Raw genomic sequence first — 21,134 nt, 5'->3', positions numbered from 1 at the left:
GAGGAGGAGATCGCCAACCTGAAGGCGGAGAGAAACAACACCAAGGTCAGTAGGCGCACTGCCAGTGTCTTTAAACACAGGACACCATTCACTCCCCTTGTCCACATGTCCCCGTGGAGTTGGCTGGGACCCATTGTTCTCAGACCTCGTTTGATCTCTGAGGAGAAGTAAGGCCATTTTAACACATTCGAGGGGGTGGCTCCCTACCTGGGAACTGAATTGAAGGGATTCAGACTTGGTTTTGCATTTGGTGAACTTGAGGCCCGGAATGGAAGGTGTTCTTGAAACACGGTGTTCCTTTTGCCTCTCCCGCCAGCTGCTGCTGGAACATTTGGAGTTCCTCGTCTCCAGGCACGAGAGATCTCTTCGGAAAACAGTGGTGAGGCGACAGGCGAAGACTCAGGCCGGCGAGTCCAGTGAGGCGGAGGTACTCAAGGTCCTGAACTCCATCTTGGAGAAGGACAAAACGGAGGATGAAACGATGTGCCTAACCACGGCGGTTCTCGACTTGTGCACATGCTGTGTGTTATCAGGCATACATTGCGTGTTTGTGTGACTGGAGTTTCCTTTTAAGCTCCTTGAATTCTTGTAAGAAGACGGGTCTGTTTGGTGAAAAAGCCGTGGTTGCTTGAAATGTTGTGTGTATCGATTGGCTAGTACAACTTGCATAATGTAATTTAATTCAGGGAATATTTGTCTCCAATGTAAAATTGAAAGCGGTTAACAAGCAAGTTTGTCAACACGAGCATCCGTGAAAAACCTTACCACCATTCTGTCATGTTATTTGAGGCACAAGGGATCTTAGGGTCACTGTATAGTAAGGACTAATGAAACACCTCTGCGTACAAACTCAATCCCTTTGTTTCCAGGTGAGAGAGCAGCTACGTGTGGCACTGGAGGGGTGTAGTTTCGTAGAAGAAGAATTAGGGGCCACACGCAGAGTTCAGCTGCAGACATCATCCCAGGATTTGATTGGAGGGGGTTTCCTTTTTATCCATTGTTTTTAAAACAACATAGGAAGACTAGCCGTGGGGGCCCTCACATGTTGCTTCTCTTTCTGGCTTTCAAAGGTGCAGAGCCAGATGAAAGAGCTCCTGGCTACCCTGTGCACTCTCGTGGCCAAGCTGGAAGAAGACCTGGACATCTCAAGGAAAGACCTCATCCTTTGTAAAGCAATGAACACCATATTACAAAGAGATGTCCGTGAAGTGAGTGTCAGTTGAAATGGCCACGCCGTCGTCGAGCCAAACGTGGGGTGTTTGGTTTGGTCTTGCCCAGCGTGTCCTTCGTCTCCCACGGGTTTTGAACGTTTGGAGTTTGGTAGAAGTAGCAGCAGAATGGGACGTGACTCCGGGGCCCGGGCGGCTGCCTCCCCGTCTGCGTGGTGGAATCTGTCCTCCCTGGGCTCTCCCCTGCCGAGGCCTGGCGGGCAGGCGGCGGAGTGGCCTCGGGTGTGGAGTGTGGGCCACCTGAGCTTGGCCCATGCCGTGCTCTCGGTCCGTTTTGGGAACACACTCGGCACGTAGGAACCAGCGTGGTGCTGCCAGGTCGTTTCCGGGGGCACGACCGTGCAAGGGCGGCTCTGCCAGGGGCCGTCACGGCCGCCTCTGCCGCCCTGCCCTCCTCCCAGGGTTCCGTGCTCCTGGTCGTGGCGGTCAGAGTGAACGAGGGGCAGCCCGCTGGTCCTGGTGTAAGGTCATGGAGGAGTGCGGCCGCTTCTGCACGTGTGGTCGTCGATGGGAATCTGATCATTGTCACAGAAACTAGTAAGGGTAGGATGGTTTCTCTGTGCCTCCTCCTGTCACTGTGAGCTGCCCTTTGCGGACAGTCCCCGCACACCCCACCCCCAGCCCGGCAATGCCACCTCGGGAAGACCCTGTCAGACCCTCGAGGGTGTAAGTGCACGAGCAGTCTGTTTAGTACCTCAGTGTGGGTGAGATCGTGTCAGAATTTAAAACAAAAGTATTTGCAGAAATTCTATAACCCATTCAGTGAAGTTGTTGTTTGGCAAAGGTGGGGGGAGACCCCGTAGCAGAGTTCAATATGCAGAGAATTTAGAAAATCATTTCTTAGGACTCATCACTTTCACTCCTGAGACTGCTGACATATTGCTTAGTAAACACGGAGGGCTGGAAGAGGAATCTTTCGGGTGGTGGACAAGAAACGCAGGGCAGGACGTTCTGGTTCCATTTGCAGTGTCAGACACCATGGGATACAATGTTGTTACAGGGTGAGGCTACAGAAGATGACTTCCAGTTATATGAAAGGTGGAGTTTGGCTTCCATTTGTTAACACTGCTGCTTCAACTTTGTGGTAATTGGATGAGATTTCATCCACCTTTTCCCCGGGAAAAAGGATGGTTGTCTCATGGTGTGTGCCTCCAGAGGCAAGTCGCTGTTCTGTGGAAAGCTGAACGGTGTCCGGAGGCAACCGAGGTTGTGACTTCCGGGAGACTTTATTATCCGTTTGTCTTTGAACACATGGGAAAGAATAAGCCTGGGTAACTGGTCAGAATCCCGAGCAGCCTCCGCACTGTCGGCACAGAGCCTGACGCGGGGCGCCAACTCACAGAGCGGCACCGGCTGAGCCACCCAGGTGCCCCGAGGATGCTACTTTTCTGTTTGTTTGGAAAATGAGGATTTCGCCCGGTTTTTGTGTCTGCAGTGTCTTAATGTGTCGTACGCTAACTCTTTCCCTGTTTTCCCTCTGAAATACCTGCTGTAGGCCATGGCCCAGACGGAAGACATGCAAGACAGGATCACTACCCTTGAGAAGCGCTGCCTCAGGGCACAGCACGAAGCCACCTCTCTGCACGACCTCAAGGATAACCTTGAAAACGAGATCGCAAAGAAGGACTCTCTGCATCGACAGGTCGTTGGTTTCGTTGAACTTCATTCCACTTTTATTAATTACAAGTCAAGTTAAGGACCAAGTGTCAATGTCAAGGTTTTAGGATCTTAGAATCTTGTGTTGACCAGCAGGGTTACTTCAACGTCCAGGGTTTAATTCTTTTGAATTTTACGAAGCATGTTATGGGGCTCCCCTCCTTGATTCCTTCTTTGTCTTGTCTTACATGCACGTTACTCTGTTGCCTGTTAGCACTGTTTCCAAAGGAGCAGGGAGTGGCCGGGAATGTGGAGGCAGCTGGCCATTTTGGTTAGTACCTGAGATCGGGGGGAATGGCAGGTGCAGAAGCGTAGTCTGGCATGAGTATGTGAGACCCTGTGTTTTGGGAAGCCGCACGTCTCTTCCTTGGTTGTCTCAGGTCATCCGGCATTGAACAGGAAAACCACATCCAGCTTCTTGGAAACAGAGTGAGTTTGCCTGGTGTGTTTGTCAAATGTGTCAGTCGAACCAAAATGATAATCAAAGTGGAATACTAGGAAGCCATTAAAATGACATGGAGGAATGCTGTTTGAGAGCACGTAGGATGTTTCAAATCATGAGTGTAAAGGGCAGATCGCGAAATACTATGTGTACAGCATGTGATTTATTTTGGAGGGTTTTAAAGCATGATACGCGGTCTGTATATACACACAGAGCCATATGGACACAGAAGATGGAAGGAGTCTGTGGCAACACATGCTAACCTTGCAAAAACCTCACCTTGTACATGATTTTTAAAATGACTTTATATATTTTTAATGCTTATTTATTTTTGAGAGAGGGAGCCAGAATGAGAGAGAGAGAGCGAGCGAGCATGAGCAGTGGAGGGCCAGAGAGGGAGAGAGGGAGACACAGAATCCAAAGCAGGCTCCAGGCTCTGAGCTGTCAGCACAGAGCACGAGGCGGGGTTGACCCCATGAGCTATGAGATCATGACCTGAGCCGAAGGTGGACGCTTAACCGACTGAGCCACCTCGGCTTCCCTAAAAGTCCTTTAACAAAAAATCTCGTGTCTAAGTTTTCCATGTTGAAGTTTTCCACGTTTTTGGTCAAGAGGGAGAGTGTTCCCTCTTCCAAAAAGAACTCAACTGGCATCAGGCATGCTCTCAGAAGTTCTGTGCTGGCTGATGTGCCCACCTCAGAATGCCCTATGTAGCGAGCCCTCGGACCACAGTATAACTATGTTTACGAAGGGTTAGGACCGAACCCGTCTCTCCTTAACGGGTCAGGAAGAACGAGCAAGCTCCTCCAGAAGATGGGTTTTCTTTAATGTGTGGGAACTTTGTCTTTGGAAAGACTTCTTTGAAGATACCGAAGAAGAGCAAAGAGTTTGGCAAGACATGTTTTGCGTAGTGAAAGGAGGACCAAGGCAGTGGGTGACTCCTTGCAGAAAGGAAAGGTTCACTCTGAAGCACCTACCAAACTGTTGGCTTCAGTCAGAACTAACAGTAGATCTCTGCATTTAGATTTTGTTTCACTTTATTAAAAATGGAAGGGGAGAGAAGACTTGCTACACTTTGATGCTTTGCCTTCATTTCCTAGACTGCGGATCAAAACCGCCAGTTGCAAGAGCGCCTGGAGGTGGCGGAGCGGAAGCTGCAGCAGACCCCGAGGAAGGCCAAGTCGCTGCCCGAGGTGGAAGCCGAGCCGGCCCAGAGGGTGGCCACCCTCTGCAAGGTGGGGCCCCCGTTTCCTTCTGGGTCCCATGGTGGGAATGTCATTTTCAAGGCGGTCCGTTCTCGTATCTCATTTCTCACCGGTAACGTCGGCGTGCCAAAGTCCGCGAACCAGCTGAGATCTGTTTTCGGGGCTACTTTGTCTGAGATTGGAATGCTTTTCAAACGGCAGGCATCATCCCCAGTTTTGTTCCCTCCGGTTTTGTCCGACGTGTGCTGTTTGCCGTTGGCTGCATCTAAGACTCACTGCTTTTCAGAGTTAAGTCAGCGACTCAGAGCTCAAGATAGTAGCCTTGGGCAAGAGAAGGACAGGGGTGCCTGGCTGGCTCAGTCAGTGGAGCTTGGGACTCTTGGTCTCAGGGTCATGAGTCTGAGCTCCCCGTTGGGTGTAGAGCTTCCCGAAGGAAAAAAGAAAAAGCAAAAAAGCGTAGAATTTTTCCGAGAAATGAGAAAATCTTATCCTCTTTTAAACACAATCGTTTTTTTTTTATTTAAAAAATTCTTAAATGTTCATTTATTTTGAGACAGAGAGAGAGAGAGAGCGAGCCTTGGCACATACATGAGCAGGGGAGGGGCAGAAAGAAGGAGATAGAATGCCAAGTAGGCTCCATGCTATCGGCACAGAGCCTGACACAGGGCTCGAACGCCCAAACCTTGAGTTCGTGACCTGAGCTGAAGCCAAGAGTCAGAACCCGACTGACTGAGCCACCCAGACACCGTTGTAAGAAATAAATCTTTAAGGAATTCACTCGGAGGTTCCACATATAGAGTCGAGGAACGTGCCAGACACAGTCCCTGCCCTCCCAGCTCTCACAGCCCGCACCACCCACAGAGGAAGGCAGCAGTTGAAGAGGTAGTTTCCACACATGATGTGGTCGGTGCTGGGATCGAGTGATGCACACAGAACGAGGGAGCACATGACTGGGCAGCCAGTCCGTCCTTCCGGAACCGGGGCTGAGGGAACCTGTAGCAGGGAGCCTGTCGGTGCTTCTGTGTCACCGGTTCCAGTGCAGTGAGGGTCCCAGTGGGAAGGGGGGTGGGTTCGTCACGGGATAATGACCCTCAAGGCTGCCATCAAGTCGGGCAGGCGGCATTGGGCGCCCACAGGCCCAGGCTCCAACAGAGTCTCTCCTCCTTTGTGATCTGCATGTCAAGTCTCCGTTTCTTTTCTCACCTGTCCTCTCTCCTGTCCCTGGTCAGCCGTGTAGCCCGACCCTTTGTCTTTGGACACTGTGCTGCTGAGGAAGCTAAATTGTTGGAAGTAACTTCCCAGGTTAGGAAGGCAGCACGCCTGTTTGCTCTTTCCGCTTGCTGCTTCCTCCTGTCCGTGCTGAGTGGACAGGGGTGTCTCCCAGGGGACGAGGCACCGTCCAAGGATCCGGGACCCGGGGTGGGGACGAGACCATTGCCTACCCCCGGTCACCAGCATGGAAGCCCACTGCCTCCCACTGGGACGCATGAAGCCGGTAGGGACTGTGAGCAGGCGGAAGGCCGCTCACAGCCTGTCGTGCATAGGCCCAGCGTGTGGTGTGGGGCAGCCAGCTCTTCTGACCCCACTGTCGCCCACAGGCCGAGCAGAGGCATGGCAACATCGAGGAAAGTCTGCACCAGATGGAGGCCCAGCTGGAGGAAAAGAACCAAGAACTGCAGCGGGTACGTGTCCGGGCGGAGCAGCCGCGCACCTGGCAGTGGTTGAGGATGAGGCGCAGGCTGGGGGTGTGGGGGTAGGGAGTAGTCCCTTGTTTCCCACTTCTCCCCACGTGGACGCCAGGCCCCTCCTCGATCCCATCAGGGGTACAGTGCACTCTTGTGCGAGTTGGATGCTAGTGAACACTCCTAGCATATGGACAATGTTCTCTGGACGCTGGGGCCCCGTAGGCAGTGCCGCCTAGGGGTGGAGGCACCCGCACAGCCCACCGTGCCCACCAGCTCATTAGCAGCTACTCACAGTTGACGCGGGACCTCGTGGGTGTCCCTTGGCCAAAGCGGATGTACTGGCCGGGGGTAGGGCAGCCTAGAGGAGGGGTCTCCTTCGTTAGGACATGACACCGAGGTCCTGAAATCAGGTCACGGGCCTGACCTTTGTCCCCACATCCTGAATTTCTACTTCAGATGTAAAGGCACAGGTCGGGGTAGATGTTCCTAAGAAGAGGAATAGCGTCATCGAGCCTTGACGAAAGGGAGGCCCGTGTCCCTTGAATCCCCTGAGATTTTTCCCTGCGGGAGCTGGTCGGACGTCAACATGAAACACCCAGGTGACAGAGCAGGCAGCAGCCTCCCCAACTTGGGAGGGTTTTGTTTTCACCAGAAACCTCAAAACACTCACCCTTAACCTACACCAGAAACTCGTGTGCTTGGCCCTCAGGGTCAGAGAATAAAACATCAGTTTCCGCGGAATGAAGGTTCTGATGCCAGCATGACGGCTCGTGTTGGCCGACCCCATCCTGCCATGTGTGCTCGCACACAAGCGAGCACAAACAGACGCTAGCCTCTTGGGCTGAGAATTCGACCTCACCTACTTAGAGAAGCACGTCATTGCTGTTAGGACTGCATGGTAGTTTCGAAGGACAGGTGTTGAGATAAGATTCTGTTATAACTGAGACAATTCCAAGGAAACTTTTAACCTGTTTTGCTTGAAAAATACTTGGGTGCCGATCCCTTCTTGTGGGGTGGCCAGGGTCTTTTCCAACTGATGGCCGTTGCTGGGTGTTAGGTGTGGTGGTCGTGCTTTCTGTTGCCTGCGCCCAAGGAAGAGGTGCCAGCAGGTGTGGCTTAGAGATGAGGAAGCCCGAGCCTGGAGGGACTGTCCATTGCCTAGCCTTGCCAAGCTAGGGCCGCGGACTCGGGCTGGTTTGTTGTCTGGGGGCGCTGGGGGCTCCGCGGGGGGTTTGCACCAGGTGGGGCAGACGGGAGGGAAGGCCTGGTGGCTGGCTGCGCTCGCCCTAGGGCTGGGGAAGAGGCGCTGAGAACCCGGCGGGGCGGGCCCGGAAGGCAGGGGCTGCCTGATGGCCCTCGCTCGCTTCCACCCTCTTCCCAGGGAGCAGCCCAATGTGGTGTGGTGCCGAACTGCGAGGTGCCTTGCTGTGCGGGATGGAAGCCGAGGTGGGCGTGGGGCCAAGCCTGGAGCAGCCTTCAAGAGTCCCGGGATTGGAGAACGCCGGGGCTTGCGCCAGACAGTGTTGCCAGGGTGCACTTGCAGGGCCTCTGCCACCCGCCCCGGACCCGGGGCCTTGGCCCGCGGCGGAGGGCGGCGGCAGGCAAGCAGGCAGGCATGCAGGCAGGATGGCAGGCAGGCAAGCAGGGAGGCAGGCAGGCAGGCTGGCAGGCAGGCAAGCAGGGAGGCAGGCAGGCAGGCTGGCAGGCAGGCAAGCAGGCAGCCGCGTGCCTGGGTGAAGCGCTGCACCTGCTTGGCTTGGGACGGGTGGAGCAGGCTTTTGAAGCGCCCAGAAGCAGCCACTGGCCTGTTCGGCCATACCAGCCAGAAACCACCCGACCCGTCTTTTCTGGGAAGCTAAGCAGGGTCAGGCCAGGTTAGCACTTGGAGGGGAGCCGGCCTGGGAATACCAGGTGCCTTTTGCGTTTTAAGCCTGCGGCCTCCTTCGCCTCCCCTTTGGAGCCCTCCGCCCCTGCCCCCTCCCTGCCTGTGTCCCTGTCTCCCCAGGGAGCAGCGCTGCTGGGGCCAAACACACCCCAGCCTCTGCTCCCTCAGGCCCTCCCGGGCCAGCAAGGCGGCCTTGCCTGTGCCGGCCCCGCCCCGCCTCGCCCCCCCACCCCGCCCCTTGCGCGCACACCCCAGGGCACTTCATTTTTTGTTTTTAATTTTTTTTTCAACGTTTATTTATTTTTGGGACAGACAGAGACAGAGCATGAACAGGGGTGGGGCGGAGAGAGAGGGAGACACAGAATCGGAAACAGGCTCCAGGCTCCGAGCCATCAGCCCAGAGCCTGACGCGGGGCTCGAACTCACAGACCGCGAGATCGTGACCTGGCTGAAGTCACACACTTTACAGACTGCGCCACCCAGGCGCCCCCCCAGGACACTTCAAAGGGGCACGCTCCCCACTCCCGGAACCCGGCCAAATCCCACTGCAGCCCCTGGAAGGCACCCCCCAGCTTTGCACCTTTCCTGACACACCACCCAAACCCGCACCCACTCCGAGGGGGGGTGCGGTGTGGGTGGAACCGGAGGCTGGCGCCTAGGAGCTTGAGGGTGGGGGCTGGGTGGGTGGATACAGGAACCCAGGAGCGGGCGGGAGGGGCAGCGCGACCCCAGACTCAGCATCCGCCACAGCCCTGGGCTCCCTGGGTCCTGGACCTCTTCCCTACCTCCAGCCCTCATCCCCAGGGCCCTGGCATTTCTCGAGGCCCAGCTAGGGCCGCGTACTCGGGCTGGTGATGTTGTCTGGGGGCGCTGGGGGCTCCGCGGTGGGTTTGCACCAGGTGGGGCAGACGGGAGGGAAGGCCTGGTGGCTGGCTGCGCTCGCCCTAGGGCTGGGGAAGAGGCGCTGAGAACCCGGCGGGGCGGGCCCGGAAGGCAGGAGCGGCCTGAGGGCCCTCGCTCCCTTCCACCCTCTTCCCAGGGAGCAGCCCAATGTGGTGTGGTGCCGAACTGCGAGGTGCCTTGCCGTGAGGGATGGAAGCCGAGGTGGACGTGGGGCCAAGCCTGCAGCAGCCTTCAAGAGTCCCGGGATTGGAGAACGCCGGGGCTTGCGCCAGACAGTGTTGCCAGGGTCCTCTTGCAGGGCCTCTGACACCTGCCCCGGACCCGGGGCCTTGGCCCGCGGCAGAGGGCGGCGGCAGGCAAGCAGGCAGGATGGCAGGCAGGCAAGCAGGGAGGCAGGCAGGCAGGCTGGCAGGCAGGCAAGCAGGCAGGCGCGTGCCTGGGTGAAGCGCGGCACCCGCTTGGCTTGAGACGCGTGGAGAAGGCTTTTGAAGCGCCCAGAAGCAGCCACTGGCCTGTTGGCCATTCCTGCCAGAACGCGCCCGACCCAGTCTTTTCTGGGAAGCTAAGCAGGGTCGGGCTGTGTTAGCACTTGGAGGGGAGCCGGCCTGGGAATCCCGGGTGCTGTCGCCTTTTGCCTTTTAAGCCTGGGGCCTCCTTCACCTCCCCTTTGGCACCTGCCGCCCCTCCCCCCTCCTTGCCTGGATCCCTGTCTCCGCAGGGAGCTGTGCTGCTGGGGCCAAACCCACCCCAGCCACTGCTCCCTCAGGCCCTTCCGGGCCAGCAAGGCGGCCATGCCTGTCCTGGCCCCGCCCCGCCCGCCCCCCCCCCCCCCCCGCCTTGCGCGCACACCCCAGGGCATTTCATTTTTTTTTTAAATTTTTTTTCAACGTTTATTTATTTTTGGGACAGACAGAGACAGAGCATGAACAGGGGTGGGGCGGAGAGAGAGAGGGAGACACAGAATCGGAAACAGGCTCCAGGCTCCGAGCCATCAGCCCAGAGCCTGACGCGGGGCTCGGACTCACAGACCGCGAGATCGTGACCTGGCTGAAGTCAGACACTTTAACCGACTGCGCCACCCAGGCGCCCCCCCAGGACACTTCAAAGGGGCACGCTCCCCACTCCCGGAACCCGGCCAAATCCCACTGCAGCCCCTGGAAGGCACCCCCCAGCTTTGCACCTTTCCTGACACACCACCCAAACCCGCACCCCACTCCGAGGAGGGGGGTGCGGTGTGGGTGGAACCGGAGGCTGGCGCCTAGGAGCTTGAGGGTGGGGGCTGGGTGGGTGGATACAGGAACCCAGGAGCGGGCGGAGGGGGCAGCGCGACCCCAGACTCAGCATCCGCCACAGGCCTGGGGCTCCCTGGGTCCTGGACCTCTTCCCTACCTCCAGCCCTCATCCCCAGGGCCCTGGCATTTCACTCGAGGCCCAGCTAGGGCCGCGGACTCGGGCTGGTGATGTTGTCTGGGGGCGCTGGGGGCTCCGCGGTGGGTTTGCACCAGGTGGGGCAGACGGGAGGGAACGGCCTGGTGGCTGGCTGCGCTCGCCCTAGGGCTGGGGAAGAGGCGCTGAGAACCCCGGCGGGGCGGGCCCGGAAGGCAGGAGCGGCCTGAGGGCCCTCGCTCCCTTCCACCCTCTTCCCAAGGGAGCAGCCCAATGTGGTGTGGTGCCGAACTGCGAGGTGCCTTGCTGTGAGGGAATGGAAGCCGAGGGTGGACGTGGGGCCAAGCCTGCAGCAGCCTTCAAGAGTCCCCGGGATTGGGGAAGAACGCCGGGGCTTGCGCCAGAACAGTGTTGCCAGGGTTGCTCTTGCAGGGCCTCTGACACCTGCCCCGGACCCGGGGCCTTGGCCCGCGGCAGAGGGCGGCGTGCAGGCAAGCAGGCAGGATGGATGGCAGGCAGGCAAGCAGGGAGGCAGGCAGGCAGGCTGGCAGGCAGGCAAGCAGGCAGCCGCGTGCCTGGGTGAAGCGCTGCACCTGCTTGGCTTGGGACGGGTGGAGCAGGCTTTTGAAGCACCCAGAAGCAGCCACTGGCCTGTTCGGCCATACTGCCAGAACAGAAACCACCCGACCCCGTCTTTTCTGGGAAGCTAAGCAGGGTCGGGCCAGGTTAGCACTTGGAGGGGAGCCGGCCTGGGAATACCAGGTGCCTTTTGCGTTTTAAGCCTGCGGCCTCCTTCGCCTCCCCTTTGGCGCCCTCTGCCCCTGCCCCTTCCCTGCCTGCATCCCTGTCTCCCCAGGGAGCGGCGCTGCTGGGGCCAAACACACCCCAGCCTCTGCTTCCTCAGGCCCTCCCGGGCCAGCAAGGCGGCCTTGCCTGTGCCGGCCCCGCCCCGCCTCGCCCCCCCACCCCCCCCCCGCCTTGCGCGCACACCCCAGGGCATTTCATTTTTTTTTAAAATTTTTTTCAACGTTTATTTATTTTTGGGACAGACAGAGACAGAGCATGAACAGGGGTGGGGCGGAGAGAGAGGGAGACACAGAATCGGAAAAACAGGCTCCAGGCTCCGAGCCATCAGCCCAGAGCCTGACGCGGGGCTCGAACTCACAGACCGCGAGATCGTGACCTGGCTGAAGTCACACACTTTACAGACTGCGCCACCCAGGCGCCCCCCCAGGACACTTCAAAGGGGCACGCTCCCCACTCCCGGAACCCGGCCAAATCCCACTGCAGCCCCTGGAAGGCACCCCCCAGCTTTGCACCTTTCCTGACACACCACCCAAACCCGCACCCACTCCGAGGGGGGGTGCGGTGTGGGTGGAACCAGAGGCTGGCGCCTAGGAGCTTGAGGGTGGGGGCTGGGTGGGTGGATACAGGAACCCAGGAGCGGGCGGGGAGGGGCAGCGCGACCCCAGACTCAGCATCCGCCACAGGCCTGGGCTCCCTGGGTCCTGGACCTCTTCCCTACCTCCAGCCCTCATCCCCAGGGCCCTGGCATTTCTCGAGGCCCAGCTAGGGCCGCGTACTCGGGCTGGTGATGTTGTCTGGGGGCGCTGGGGGCTCCGCGGTGGGTTTGCACCAGGTGGGGCAGACGGGAGGGAAGGCCTGGTGGCTGGCTGCGCTCGCCCTAGGGCTGGGGAAGAGGCGCTGAGAGACCCGGCGGGGCGGGCCCGGAAGGCAGGAGCGGCCTGAGGGCCCTCGCTCCCTTCCACCCTCTTCCCAGGGAGCAGCCCAATGTGGTGTGGTGCCGAACTGCGAGGTGCCTTGCCGTGAGGGATGGAAGCCGAGGTGGACGTGGGGCCAAGCCTGCAGCAGCCTTCAAGAGTCCCGGGATTGGAGAACGCCGGGGCTTGCGCCAGACAGTGTTGCCAGGGTCCTCTTGCAGGGCCTCTGACACCTGCCCCGGACCCGGGGCCTTGGCCCGCGGCAGAGGGCGGCGGCAGGCAAGCAGGCAGGATGGCAGGCAGGCAAGCAGGGAGGCAGGCAGGCAGGCTGGCAGGCAGGCAAGCAGGCAGCCGCGTGCCTGGGTGAAGCGCTGCACCTGCTTGGCTTGGGACGGGTGGAGCAGGCTTTTGAAGCACCCAGAAGCAGCCACTGGCCTGTTCGGCCATACCAGCCAGAAACCACCCGACCCGTCTTTTCTGGGAAGCTAAGCAGGGTCGGGCCAGGTTAGCACTTGGAGGGGAGCCGGCCTGGGAATACCAGGTGCCTTTTGCGTTTTAAGCCTGCGGCCTCCTTCGCCTCCCCTTTGGGCGCCCTCTGCCCCTGCCCCTTCCCTGCCTGCATCCCTGTCTCCCCAGGGAGCGGCGCTGCTGGGGCCAAACACACCCCAGCCTCTGCTTCCTCAGGCCCTCCCGGGCCAGCAAGGCGGCCTTGCCTGTGCCGGCCCCGCCCCGCCTCGCCCCCCCACCCCCCCGCCTTGCGCGCACACCCCAGGGCATTTCATTTTTTTTTTAATTTTTTTTCAACGTTTATTTATTTTTGGGACAGACAGAGACAGAGCATGAACAGGGGTGGGGCGGAGAGAGAGGGAGACACAGAATCGGAAACAGGCTCCAGGCTCCGAGCCATCAGCCCAGAGCCTGACGCGGGGCTCGGACTCACAGACCGCGAGATCGTGACCTGGCTGAAGTCAGACACTTAACCGACTGCGCCACCCAGGCGCCCCCCCAGGGCACTTCAAAGGGGCACGCTCCCCACTCCCGGAACCCGGCCAAATCCCACTGCAGCGACTGGAAGGCACAGCCCAGATTTGCACCTTTCCTGACACACCACCCAAACCCGCACCCGCTCCGAGGTGGGGGGGCGGGTGTGGGTGGAACCGGAGGCTGGCTCCTGGGGGCTGGAGGGTGGGGGCTGGGTGGGTGGATACAAGAACCCAGGAGCGGGCGGGAGGGGCAGCGCCACCCCAGACTCAGCATCCGCCACAGGCCTTGGCTCCCTGGGTCCTGGACCTCTTCCCTACCTCCAGCCCTCATCCCCAGGGCCCTGGCATTTCACGAGGCCCAGCTAGGGCCGCGGACTCGGGCTGGTGATGTTGTCTGGGGGCGCTGGGGGCTCCGCGGTGGGTTTGCACCAGGTGGGGCAGACGGGAGGGAAAGGCCTGGTGGCTGGCTGCGCTTGCCCTAGGGCTGGGGAAGAGGCGCTGAGAACCGGCGGGGCGGGCCCGGAAGGCAGGAGCGGCCTGATGGCCCTCGGTCGCTTCCACCCTCTTCCCAGGGAGCAGCCCAATGTGGTGTGGTGCCGAACTGCGAGGTGCCTTGCTGTGCGGGATGGAAGCCGAGGTGGGCGTGGGGCCAAGCCTGGAGCAGCCTTTAAGAGTCCCGGGATTGGAGAACGCCGGGGCTTGCGCCAGACAGTGTTGCCAGGGTGCTCTTGCAGGGCCTCTGCAACCCCGGACCCGGGGCCTTGGCCCGCGGCGGAGGGCGGCGGCAGGCAAGCAGGCAGGCAGGCAGGCAGGCTGGCAGGCAGGCAAGCAGGCAGGCGCGTGCCTGGGTGAAGCGCGGCACCCGCTTGGCTTGAGACGCGTGGAGAAGGCTTTTGAAGCGCCCAGAAGCAGCCACTGGCCTGTTGGCCATTCCTGCCAGAACGCGCCCGACCCAGTCTTTTCTGGGAAGCTAAGCAGGGTCGGGCTGTGTTAGCACTTGGAGGGGGAGCCGGCCTGGGAATCCCGGGTGCTGTCGCCTTTTGCCTTTTAAGCCTGGGGCCTCCTTCACCTCCCCTTTGGCACCTGCCGCAGCTCCCCCCTCCTTGCCTGGATCCCTGTCTCCGCAGGGAGCTGTGCTGCTGGGGCCAAACCCACCCCAGCCACTGCTCCCTCAGGCCTTCCGGGGCCAGCAAGGCGGCCATGCCTGTCCTGGCCCCGCCCCGCCCGCCCCCCCTCTCCCCCCCTCCCCGGACCCGCACACCCCCGGGCCCTATAAAGGGACACGTTCCCCACTCCCGGGTACCGGCCGGCCGGGACACCCTTGCCCTTGCCCTTGCCCTGTTCTCCTCACAAGCATGTGCTCGTTCTTATGGCAATGACGACAGTCTTAAGTGGTGGTGTGGGAGGAAATCAGTCCAGTCCTGGTTTTGTAGAAGGAGAATGCAACGTTTTGTGTCTTTTCAAATAAATAACTGAAACATTCCCCCGAGCACAGGGCCCTGGATTGCAGTGAGATATCCGGCTACCCCCAAAACACCATTTACAGGCTCTATTCCCAGGCTGCAGCCAGCGTGATATGATGTCAAAAATATCTCTGAAGACTATCAGTGTCAAATAGCAAAAAGGAAAGAAACCAAACTCCTCATCTCTGTGAAACTATTGGTTTCTCAATAGCTAATTGGTTTGTTTATTTGTTTTTTTATAGTTTTTGTTTTTTTTTATTTTTGAAAGAGACAGAAACAGCAAGAGCGGAGCAGGGGCAGAGAGTTAGGGGGAGACAGAATCCTAAGCAAACTCCCCACTGTCAGCACTGAGCCCAATGCAAGGCTCACATTCACCAAGTGTGAGAACACGACCTGTGCCGAAACCAAGACTCAGATGCTTCACTGACTGAGCCACCCAGTCGCCCCTGTTTTTAGAGTTTGAGAGAGAGAGAGAGAGAACGAGTGTGTATGAGGAGAAAGGGGCAGAGAGAAAGGAGCAAGAGGACCCAAAGCAGGCTCCACGCAGAAAGCAGCCAACCCACACTTTTTGTTACCTCTCAACTTGCAAAAATACCCATTTCGGGGAGCAGTGGGGTGGGAGAACCAGAAGGCACTACCACGAATCTTAGTGTTTTCATTACACAAAGTATAAGGATGTGAAAGAAAACACATCAGCAACATCTAAGGGACAGAATTTTCCCAGCATGGTTCCAGGGGCAAAAGGTCTACTTTCAGTATCAAATTGCATACAGCAAGGTGGCAACTATCCAAGTTATTGTAAAACACTTTTATACCCTTCAAACATAGGGACATTCAAATCAGACTGCTGTTAAACAGTTTCTACAAATTTGCATTCCCAGGGAAACCAAAAGCCCGAGGGTTCCTACGGAATTGTGAGCAGTAACAGAAATAACGGCATTTCAACTGAAGTACAACTGACAGTGTGCCGGTCATGATCCTTATTATGAGTTCTGAGGAGACTAGATTGAGGCAGACGGAAAGAGGAACCAACGGACAAGTCCGGGGACTGAAGGGGAAACAGCCTCTAGCGGGAAGGTGCCCTGTGGGCCCAGTGTGGACGTGAGGCACGCCGCTCCAGACCTCGTAGGCACACGGGCCCTGAAGGGTGGCCACATGCTTTGCCTGCTGTCCAGTGTGCGCCTGCTGCCCCTCTGCAGAGGCCATGGGGACAGACCCCTCCCGGTACCGTGGAGCACCCACCTGGGAGGTGGCTGGACTCGGCCAGCAAAAGGCGAGGAGGAAAGTGTGAAGTCACAATTACATTCAGAACACTCGACGTGACACACAAGAAAGGACCTTAAGGGCCGCAGTGAGGAGGGTAGAGTGGCCTCAAGGAGGAGCGTGTGTAGCGGTAGGAGAGTCAAGGGTATTCGGTGGGACCTGGCGGGTCTGTGGAAAGGCCTGCAAGCCCCGGAACATTCAGTATGGGGCGAGCACAGCCAAGGATGGCTAACGCGTGTTCTCAGAGAGGCCACACCCCTCGGACATCTGCTCGGTGCTTGGTCTGTTTCTCAACTGACATTTCTTTTTTAAGCATAATGGGATTCACCAAATCAAGTTTTAATAAACCGTGTGCAACCTAATGTACCTGTGGGGAATTGGTCTGTTTCCAGAAACTCTCAGATGCCGAAGGCTTGCCCAGCTTTGGTGGGGAAAAAACAGAATCCTAGACGTAAAACGCAGGGAAGCACTTTGTTGTTCCAAACCTCACACTTAACACTAAGGACTAGGAAGTGCAGAAACTAAAGATCAGCCAGCAAAGGTTCTGAACAGGAAGACACAGAATGACCTAACTATGCCCTGACAGAAAGGAGAAGGGAAGTCTTACTCCACAGAAAGAAACTATGTATCCTTCACAGCAGTAAACGATGGGCCCTGGCGGGGAGAGACAGTACAGGAAGAGGAAATCCCAGCGATTGTCAGCTGTGCCCTCCACACAAGGCCCACGGGTCAGGGCGTCCATCCCTTGACCCAATGGCCATAAGCTCTCTGTGGCGGGGAGGGAAGGAACCATCCCAGAGTCGCCTGAGCTATGAGGGATCTTGTGCCAGAGCCTCCTGAGGTGGCCTCGTGAGGGCTGCTTCGGAATCTGTGTCTTCTCCTGTCTCTGCCCCTCCCGTGCTCATGCTCTGTCTCTGTCTCTCAATAATAAACAAACATAAAAAATTTAAAGAAAAGCTACAAAAGGAGAATGAGGTCCACTCTTTAAACTTGTTCACAAACACATGTAAAAAGTTGATTTCCGTAAGAACACTACGACCTTTATTAGAGTCGCACTATGTTCTTTCCAGGGTCTCGCGCCTTCCTTCTGGGTGCACACCCAGCACCCTGCCCCGCGGTGGGAGCCCAGTGCTTCCTGATTGGTCTTCTGAGAGTTGTGGTGCCAGGGAGCTCAGGGTGTGCGTGGGGCAGGGGTGGGGGGAGGACGTGCCCAGGTCCCCCCCGCCCAGGCTTGCCGCGGCCTCAGCTCCCAGGTTCTGCGGGTCACTCCAGGCAAGCTGCCCAGGCCCCCAGGACTAGGCTCTGATAGAGCCCACGCACTGAGGACACCCACGATGCCTAGCTGTAGTAGGTGGAAGAGCACACTAATATTCAAGCAGATAAGCAGAAGTTAGGAGTCATCTTAGATCATTGAAGCCTGAGCGGGCCACAGCCTGGTTACATGCGAAGTCGGCCATTCTCCACCATTGTTCACATTCCAGTCAAAGAGCCTCCCTCGGCGCCATCGCCGAGGGGCTGGGGCAGGTCAGCATGTCACGGACTGACGACCAGCTGCATCTTCTTTGGCTGCATAGAGGACAGAGAGGAAGTGACCCAGAAGTCTGCAGGGAGAGTCTCTGCTGACCCAGCAGCTAAGTCGCAAATGTCCTTTGGTCTACATTGTTTTCTCCAAGAAGGTGCCTTCCTAAAGTTTTGTCATCATCCAGAAATCAAGACTGATTGGAAATTAAAAAACAAAAGTGTATACTAAACTTACCAGCCCTTTAAAGGGCAGACCTCGCTCTGCAATTTTGTTTACAGGTATTTACCCACATTCCTGACAGCCATCGGGCCCCCTGCCCAGAAGGCAGCCCCAGGGGGTAAAGGGAGACAGGGCCACACTTGTGCCAGCACCCTGACCGGGCACAAGTCAGCAGAGTCCTGGGGGCTGCCTGGGCCTGCTCCACTGTCTATGTGAAATCACCTTCCTGCCATAGAAGATACTACCTTTTCGTTTTCCAAATAGTCTTTAAGCTGCAGACAGTGCCACACGCTGGGACAGTCCCACAGCACCCTTGCCCTTGCCCTGTTCTCCTCACGAGCATGTGTTCGTTCTTATGGCAATGACGACAGTCTTAAGTGGTGGTGTGGGAGGAAATCAGTCCAGTCCTGGTTTTGTAGAAGGAGAATGCAACGTTTTGTGTCTTTTCAAATAAATAACTGAAACATTCCCCCAGAGCACAGGGCCCTGGATTGCAGTGAGATATCCGGCTACCCCCAAAACACCATATACAGGCTCTATTCCCAGGCTGCAGCCAGCGTGTTATGATGTCAAAAATATTTCTGAAGACTATCAGTGTCAAATAGCAAAAAGGAAAGAAACCAAACTCCTCATCTCTGTGAAACTATTGGTTTCTCAATAGCTAATTGGTTTGTTTATTTGTTTTTTATAGTTTTTGTTTTTTTTTATTTTTGAAAGAGACAGAAACAGCAAGAGCGGAGCAGGGGCAGAGAGTTAGGGGGAGACAGAATCCGAAGCAAACTCCCCACTGTCAGCACTGAGCCCAATGCAAGGCTCACATTCACCAAGTGTGAGAACACGACCTGTGCCGAAACCAAGACTCAGATGCTTCACTGACTGAGCCACCCAGTCGCCCCTGTTTTTAGAGTTTGAGAGAGAGAGAGAGAACGAGTGTGTATGAGGAGAAAGGGGCAGAGAGAAAGGAGCAAGAGGACCCAAAGCAGGCTCCACGCAGAAAGCAGCCAACCCACACTTTTTTGTTACCTCTCAACTTGCAAAAATACCCATTTCGGGGAGCAGTGGGGTGGGAGAACCAGAAGGCACTACCACGAATCTTAGTGTTTTCATTACACAAAGTATAAGGATGTGAAAGAAAACACATCAGCAACATCTAAGGGACAGAATTTTCCCAGCATGGTTCCAGGGGCAAAAGGTCTACTTTCAGTATCAAATTGCATACAGCATACAGCAAGGTGGCAACTATCCAAGTTAGGTGCACTGCCAGTGTCTTTAAACACAGGACACCATTCACTCCGTGTCCCCATGGATTTGGCTGGGACCTATTGCTCTCAAACCTTGTTTGATCCGTGAGGAGGAGTAAGGCCATTTTAACACATTCGAGGGGGTGGCTCCCTACCTGGGAACTGAATTGAAGGGATTCAGACTTGGTTTTGCATTTGGTGAACTTGAGGCCCGGAATTGAAGGTGTTCTTGAAACACGGTGTTCCTTTTGCCTCTCCCGCCAGCTGCTGCTGGAACATTTGGAGTTCCTCGTCTCCAGGCACGAGAGAGCTCTTCAAAAAACCATCATCGGGCGACAGGCGAAGACTCCGGCCGGCGTGTCCAGTGAGGCAGAGGTGCTCAAGGTCCTCAACTCCATATTGGAGAAGGACAAAACGGAGGATGAAACGATGTGCCTAACCACGGCGGTTCTCGACTTGTGCACATGCTGTGCGTTATCAGGCATACATTGCGTGTTTGTGTGACTGGAGTTTCCTTTTAAGCTCCTTGAATTCTTGTAAGAAGACGGGTCTGTTTGGTGAAAAAGCCGTGGTTGCTGGAAATGCTGTGTGTATCGATTGGCTAGTACAACTTGCATAATGTAATTTAATTCAGGGAATATTTGTCTCCAATGTAAAATTGAAAGCGGTTAACAAGCACGTTTGTCAACACAAGCATCCGTGAAAAACCTTACCACCTTTCTATCATGTTATTTGAGGCACAGGGGATCTTAGGGTCACTGTATAGTAAGGACTAATGAAACACCTCTGCGTACAAACTCAATCCCTTTGTTTCCAGGTGAGAGAGCAGTTACGTGTGGCACTGGAGGGGTGTAGTTTCGTAGAAGAAGAATTAGGGGCCATACGCAGAGTTCAGCTGTAGACATCATCCCAGGATTTGATTGGAGGGGGTTTCCTTTTTATCCATTGTTTTTTAAAACAACATAGGAAGACTAGCCGTGGGGGCCCTCACATGTTGCTTCTCTTTCTGGCTTTCAAAGGTGCAGAGCCAGATGAAAGAGCTCCTGGCTACCCTGTGCACTCTCGTGGCCAAGCTGGAAGATGTTGTCTGGTGATGTTGTCTGGGGACGCTGGGGCTCCGGTTGGCGTTTGAGCCAGTTGGGGCAGAAGGGAGGGAATGGCCAGGTGGGGGGCTGGCAGGCAGGCAGGCAGGCAGGCAAGCAGGTGCATGGGTGAAGCGCGGCACCCGCTGGGCTTGGGACGCGTGGAGCAGGCTCTTGAAGGGCACAGAGGCAGCCCCTGGCGTCTTTGGCCATACCAGCCTGAACGCGCCGGACCCCGTCTTCTCTCGGAAGTTAAGCAGGGTCGGGCCGGCTTAGTACTTGGATGGGAGACCGCCTGGGAACACAGGGTGCTGTAGGCTTTTGCCTTTTGCCTTGGCCTCCGTGACCTGTCCTTTGGCGCCCGCGGCTCCCCCCCTTCCCTCCCTGTGTCCCTGTCTCCCCAGGGAGCACGGCTCCTGGGGCCAAACACATCCCAGCCAGTGCTCCCTCAGCCCCTCCCCGCCAGCAAAGCGGCCTGGCAGGGCCTGGTTCCGCCCCGCCCCCCCCTCCAGGGCCCCGCCCCCCCCCCCCCCCCCCCCCGCACACCTCACCGCACTTCACAAGGGGCACGCTCCCCGCTTTCCGCCTTGGCCAAATCCCACTGCACCGACTGGAAGCCACAGCCCAGCTTTGCACCTTTCCTGACACACCACCCAAACCCGCACCCGCACGGAGGGTGGGGGGTGCGGTGTGGGCGGGCCCGGAAGCTGGCGCCTGGGCGCTGGAGGGTGGGGGCTGGGTGGGTGGATACAAGAACCCAGGAGCCGGCGGTTGGGGGGCGGGCGGGAGGGGCAGCGAGACCCCAGACTCGGACTCCATCACAGGCCTCGGCTCCCTCGAGCCCTCATCCCCAGGGCCCGTGGCATTTCACGAGGCCCAGCTAGGGCAGCGTACTCGGGCTGGTGATGGTCTCTGGGGGCGCTGGGGTCTCCGGGGTGGGTTTGCACCAGGTGGGGCAGACGGGAGGGAACGGCCCCTGGCTGGCTGCGCTCGCCCTAGGGCTGGGGAAGAGGCGCTGAGAACCCGGCGGGGCGGGCCCGAAGGCAGGAGCGGCCTGATGCCCCACGCTCACTTCCACCCTCCTCCCACTGAGCAGCCCATCGTGGTGTGGTGCGGTGCGGTGCGGGGCTGCGAGGCGCGGTGCGGTGCGGTGCGCTGCGGATGGAAGCGGAGGCGGGCGTGGGGCCAAGCAGGGAGCAGCCTGCAAGAGTCCCGGGATTGGAGAACGGCGGGGCTTGCGCCACAGCGG

General features: G+C 57.6%; 1 pseudogene; it reads left to right on the top strand.

Moving 5' to 3' along the window:
• Window positions 1-20,086: 20,086 nt before the first annotated feature.
• On the top strand, window positions 20,087-20,205 carry LOC123383602 (annotated as a pseudogene).
• The last annotated feature ends 929 nt before the right edge of the window (window positions 20,206-21,134 follow it).

The sequence above is a fragment of the Felis catus genome, assembly GCF_018350175.1.
Source record: "Felis catus isolate Fca126 chromosome D2 unlocalized genomic scaffold, F.catus_Fca126_mat1.0 chrD2_random_Un_scaffold_46, whole genome shotgun sequence".
Classification (NCBI taxonomy): Eukaryota; Metazoa; Chordata; class Mammalia; order Carnivora; family Felidae; genus Felis; species Felis catus.
The sequence above is the reverse complement of the archived record's forward strand: the minus strand, read 5'-3'. Positions and strand labels throughout refer to the sequence as shown.